Source organism: Alosa pseudoharengus, unplaced genomic scaffold, assembly GCF_046254945.1.
Source record: "Alosa pseudoharengus isolate Yale_2024_CS ecotype anadromous, Long Island Sound unplaced genomic scaffold, YU_APseudo_1.1 YU_APseudo_1.1_scf_21, whole genome shotgun sequence".
In the NCBI taxonomy this organism is placed as follows: domain Eukaryota; kingdom Metazoa; phylum Chordata; class Actinopteri; order Clupeiformes; family Clupeidae; genus Alosa; species Alosa pseudoharengus.
Window position 1 is genome coordinate 6,064,133 of NW_027468674.1, and position 6,400 is coordinate 6,070,532.

At 40.4% G+C, this 6,400-nt stretch overlaps 1 long non-coding RNA gene across 1 annotated transcript; it reads left to right on the plus strand.

Annotated features, from left to right (window-relative positions):
• Window positions 1–1,260: 1,260 nt before the first annotated feature.
• Window positions 1,261–4,561, plus strand: LOC143137524 (uncharacterized). The gene is made up of 3 exons (XR_012990001.1): window positions 1,261–2,933; window positions 3,063–3,165; window positions 4,060–4,561. It is a non-coding gene; the product is annotated as an uncharacterized LOC143137524 (long non-coding RNA).
• Window positions 4,562–6,400: the final 1,839 nt, after the last annotated feature.

Sequence of the window (6,400 nt, forward strand, 5' to 3'; positions counted from 1 at the left end):
ATGGGCTACAACAAGGTAGGCAAAATTGTGGTGCTTGTCAAAACCTTAGCGGAGCTGGAATAATGCTTAGGCTGATGTTAAAGCGCATACAATGTTTAAAGCCATACACAAGTAAATTGGAACAAAACTAAGATAATGTTAGCCTTTATAGGGCTGTAATAGTTGTCCAAATGAATGGGTCGTAATTAGGCGTTGTTGTTGTAAAGATATTGCACTATATAGGCTACTTTTTAGGTGACAAATATGCACGAACAAAACCGGGAAATGGACAAATATTATCAAGGTTTTGAATGTTTCCATCTCTGCACAGGGTTTCTGTAGATCGGTGTGCATAGCATTAAATCCTGCAGGCCTGTGACCATGCATGCACCCTTAAAATACCACCTGAATTTGCACCACTGACTTTAGACCAGGATGTTCCTGGTCTGTGGCAGAATTGTTTTCTGAAACTGCAAAATATCAACAGGGAACGTTTGCGCCAGAACATGCCCCCTCTTTTCGCTGGACTGCCCCCGTGGGCGCAATTGAATTCGCTAATTTACAGTACAGACGTGTGGAGGGGAAATTCCAATATGCACTCAATGCAAAATAGGAAAGACAAAAGCACGAGTATACAAAGTAAATTGCGCTGGAGTGCAAGATAGAGCCCAGAATATCAGATTGTGCACTCTAACAGACACTAGAGTTTCTTCTTAAAAGACTTAAAAACTCTTTTATACATCAATCTATCCTATTGTGAAAACAACTAAATTAAAATCCAATGCAATATTTATTCAGGGCTACATGTCTCCATGACTTTATTTTTGTGTATGTTTTTTTTGTTATACATGTCTGCTTTGTTTTTTTTCCCTGTGTGTTTATTTAATGTGAGGTAATGTTTCATTATGTCCATTGGTCGTTTTTTCTTAAACGACCTGCCCAGGGATGCAAAAAGAATTTCAGTCCTGAATGAAAATAATGTTGTATCGTAAGTGGAGGACCATGGCTTGATACACCTTATATTTTAATGGCAGGAACAAATATTCTGTGAGTGTCAGACATATAGGTGGGTGGGTGCTCTATAGGGCTGAACAATTTTGTGATTGTTTTTACCATTTAATATGGGATTATTATTACACGGCTCTTCATAGTGCTGCAGAATGCTCCATTCACTTGAATAGGCCTTCCCAACGTTCGGCGGTCTGCTAATTCTGAATAACAGACCGTTGCTAAGTATAACAGACTGCTGTCAAGGAAAATGGGCTTTGTGCTTCTAAGTCAATAGACCTTTATCTCGACACAATAGAACGTCGGAAGTACCAGTGAAGCAGTGTGCCGCCCTTTCCGGTAGAGTCAAACTAACTAACAAACTAAGGGACACCAGGCAACGTTTTCGTGTTAATTACTCATCTTCGTAAGTCGGTATGGTTAAATGACTCGTTACAGGGCGAATGAAGACTCTCTCGCCCGCCCCTACTGCCTGTAGGAAGAATATCCCGCTTGCAAGTTCAGTGTATTGTACCCGCCGACCGAAGCAGGATCAGTTTACAGCACAGAGGCAGGCTAACGAAACGCTAGAGATTGTTGCAAACGTGTGTATAATGGCAGAGCCGGCGAAGAAGCAGCGAAAACCCTTGACGGAAATGCAAAGAAAAGGAAAAGAGCTTCAGACCGAGCGAGAGGGAGTTTCGTAGAGAAAAAGCATCAGGCTTGCCTGGTGTCCCTTTAATTATGGCGAGTGTTCACCTGTGGTCTACCTCACTGAAAAGTTTGCCGAAATTTGGGCAAGAAGACGTCGTGCGACTTGTGAATGAACATTCACAAGTGAAAACGTCAAAGTTGAATAAAGGCTATAAGTTGTTTTTTGAACAATACATCATCAATTATAAAGGTAAGTGAGTTTCATCAGCTGACGTTAATGTCAATGTTAATTAGCATGCTAGCTTAACTTAACGCATTACGTTAACTAAGTTGTCGATACATTCAGTATTTTAACAGTTTGTCTGTGATGTACTTTGGCTGTAGTTAAGAAGCATTAGAATAACGTTAAGTCAAGACTTATTATGTTCAATAAACTGTGATAATCTTCCCCTTCACTACAGTGTCAGATTTAGTCAATGAGGAGGTGGTAGTACAAGCGAACTGCTACCGGTCTATGAGAAAGAGCGAGGAACCGCATACACTTCAGGTTACAGTGTTTAGGAAGTTAAGGCTTGAGTCCGAAATCATACCCTGGTCACTATTAACTACATCAACAAGCTTTGCTATAACGTTACTCTCTGGGCTACATCATTTGACCAGTGGTCTTCATGGGCATTGGGCACTGATGGATTTTAGTAGATTTCTAATGTCCCAGACAACTATGCATTTTCAAAATATCACATAGGCTAAAGAGTAGCCTAGTAGTGACTAGGATGTGGTCTCGGACCTACATAAGTTCAAGTTCATTTGTTTATCTGTTGTTGCAGATGTTTTCAGTTTTTGTGTTCAGTAAATGCTGAAATCTTCTGTCAGTGGTGTAAATGTCTGGCTTCAAGAAGTAAACATGCTGTATCTGTTATAACCATTAACATATTCATAATTAGCACAACTTTTTGGCCAGGTTAATTTATGTCTAGGTTTAATGTAGACTTAGCTAAATAACACCTCATGGGTATAAGAAATACATAGAAGGACGTTTTCTTTTTTAAAGCTGGACTTTTCTACCTCTGCTTATTTTGTAAACTTCCTCTAAAGTGCTTGTCCTCCTTTTATAGGTGGCACTACATGCTGTTGGGACACCGGTGGTATTGAGAGGCTTCTCCTGTTCATGTGTTGCTGGCCAGGCTTTATGTAACCATGTGGTTGCACTGCTTTTTCAAACTGCCCATTACAGCACCATGGGGTTCAAAACTGTGCCACCACCACTTTCATGCACTAGTATGCTTCAGACCTGGCACAGACCCAGAACACAGGTATTATGACTGCAACAGGTTTTGCTGCCTTCTGAAAATGTATACTTACATTGTGACTTGCATATGTTTTTGTCATCACTTTTAAACTTACAACTGTATATTATTTGTGTAAAAATCAATGTGATCTAGGGGATTTGTCCAGAGCCTACCGATGAACTTGTGGTGCGAAAGCCAAAGCCAAGGGCACCAGGACGAAGCAGTGTGAAATCTACACTTTATCCAGCTTACCCAGGTATGCGTTAGTACAGTGATCCTCACTATTTTTTTCACGAGCCACATATGACAGCCAATACATTTTCATTTAAGACCAGATTTACTTTAATACTGGGATGAGCGGAAGCTGGCATGCATGTCCTTGACTTTCTTCATGCTGTATTTTTAGTATTAGTAGTAGCAGGTTTGACAATACCCCCTTTAGGAAGCACCATTAAGGCTTAATAACTTCCTTTCACCTTCATTACTGTATTTGGGTGAAGGGGGAAGTATAATTCAGATGTTTGCGTTTTTGTAGTGCAGTATCGTATGTATATTAAGCACATTTGAAAAAAATAATTGACTGTTACCACATACAGTGGGTCCCATTTAGAAGTGGCCACTTCATTCGCGCTTTACGTGATCTATGCAGCTGCGTGAAATGTATTACAACTTATCACCACAAGGTGGCAGTTTAAGTCCGCTGTAGCATTTGTAAACGGGGCAGTGGATTGCATTCAAAGGCATTGCAGTGGCAGTGAGATACTGTAAGCAGAACGAAACTAAAGATCACCTCGTTGAAGTCATACAGTAGACTAGGCTAAATCCGAGCCTAGTTTTGTTTTCTCAAGTTGGGGCCAGAGATGATGGCCTTTGGCAAACAGTTTATGCCTACTCAAAATGAGTAAAACCAAATTTGGCGAAATCTCGCCAAAGCTACCATGCGAGCCACCAATTATAGCCTGACGAGCCGCGCAATGAGTAACACTGCATTAGTGGAATTGTTAGTGATTATCACCATAGCTGTGGTTCAGTTTCACTACCAATTATTCAAGTTGAAAGACATCAAATTGTTACAGATAATAGCAAAGTACCATATGTCCTACACAGTGACTAGTCAGTAATGACGTTTCTCTGATATGTGTGCTTTTAGGACCCCTTCCTGATCCAGCAGTCCTGTCAATTGGAGAACAGTTACGAGAGATCCAACCACAGCCGGGAATTTGTAAGATCTTATGTGGCCTCTCCTGCATGACATTTGTGGACTCTAAATTTGGGCCAGTCCCTAAAGGTTCAGTTCTATCTTATCAGTGCCCACCAGTACAAACAAATGAAGTGATTAAGCATCCCGATGCTCCTTTATTTCCACAACTTCCATTGATTAGCTCTAAATTAGAACGCCATCTGCAATTTGTTCCCACTTATGAACAGTTTTATCATCTAGAGAGTTTAGAGGTCACTCGTGAATTGGCATGTGTCATTGAGGAGAAAACAAGGGGGCAGTCACAAAGTCCTCTGTGGAAGGAAGTTCGGCAGCCCCGCTTAACGGCAAGCAGATTTGGGGAAGCATGCAGTGTGAAAGGGGAGGCATCCAGTCAGGCTTTAGCAATCAGGATTCTGAGGGGGGTACGGCAAACACTGCACATGAAGAGGGGCATTGACCTTGAGCCAGAGGTGTTGTTACAGTACAGTGACCAATGCAATGTTAATGTGTATTCCTCTGGTTTTGTTTTACACACTGATGCGCCATATCTTGGTGCCAGCCCTGATGCCAAGGTGTATGACCCAGCAGCAAATCCCCCTTTTGGGCTAGCTGAAGTCAAATGCCCAAATGTTGACAGTGTCACAGATGTTGCACATCTTAGATTCATTGGTGGTCAGGCTAAACTGAGAAGAAATCACAAATACTTCTGGCAAGTCCAGGGTCAGCTAGCCATAACTGGCTTGTCATGGTGCGATTTCATTACATCCACAAAAACTGACCTCACAGTGGAGCGAATTTGGCTTGATGAGACACTGATCATGGAGATGAAGAATAAACTTGACCTGTTGTTTTTCAACACATACATGGAAACCTATCTGAAAATGAAAGCCACATAGAGTTCCCCCCCCCTCCCTCCCCACCCACTCACCCCCTCCCTAGACATAGGCACATCAAGACACTCCGCTGTTTAAAGTATTTATTATATCTGTTTTATTTTTTATTATAAGGGACATGTTCACCATGAACATGCTGGTGGTTTCCCAACTCCCACCCCCAAACAGGGGAACATGTTATTATATCTAAAAATACACAATATTATATCATTTCAATTTTACAATAATATAGTATAATAATATAGTATAGAATTATTATATAGTATAATAATAATTTACAATAGTATGATATTCACAATGTTAAAATGTACAATATTCTATAATAATAATACTATTTACAATATTGTATTCTAATATAAGTGTCATATAGTATACATATTCATATGGTAATATGCATTATTAATAATTAATATAGAGAATTATACTAGTATAATAAGATTTAATCTATTCTATGTCTATAATTGTATGTAATAACACATATAACATTTAATTGTATTTATATTTAATTGTATGTATAAATTGTATTATATTCTGTGTTTTTATAAAATGTAATGCATAAACTATAAAATAAACACATGTGTAAAATATATTCTCTGGGCATTCATCATTCTTAACTATAAGGCTAAGGCTTTTCACACTGGTACATCACCTTTCACATCCAGAGGGCCTCGGAAGTTGGACAGTAAGCAGCAGATTGTCCACAGCTGATTGACAGAACCTGAAAGGGTCAGAGGGATGGCGGTGTCCCAGATGTGATATTCCTTTACTCGCCTGATAGCCCTCTCAACCAGGATTCTGAGCCGAGCAATGCTTTGTGTTTTCTCAGTGTCGTCTTTGCTGAAGCAGGTACCTCTTTTGAATGGTGGAATAATAAGACTCGCTCCGACATCAGACAGCATCTGATCAATGACAAAGCCTTTATCAGCCATGCATGCGTCTCCAGGTTCCAGCTGCTTGAGGATTCCAGATTGTCTGGTTATTTCTCGGTCAGATATTGATCCTGTATAAAGCTTTGAAATGAATGTGATAACACCACACGGGGCAACACCAATGAGACCTTTGAAAGTGGTGTGGTTCTTGTAGGAGGAAAATGTCTCAGACTGCAGTGTAAGTGATGATGGTGATTCACATCTGATCTCTGTACAGTCCAGAATGACTCTGACATTTGCACAGTACTGTCTGAACTTTGCTGGCATTGTAGCTTGTACTTGTTCTCTTGACATCCAGGTTGGTAAAGACCCCAAGACAAGGTATAAGTAGTTGGTCCAAGTGATGAGAACCCTGCTGACTGTTGTAGTGCTGATGCCAAACATGTCAGCTAACACCTTCTCTTTCAGACCGACTGCAACACGACAGCAGAACAAAAACAGCTCATCCATCAGAGCCAGTTTTCGGTT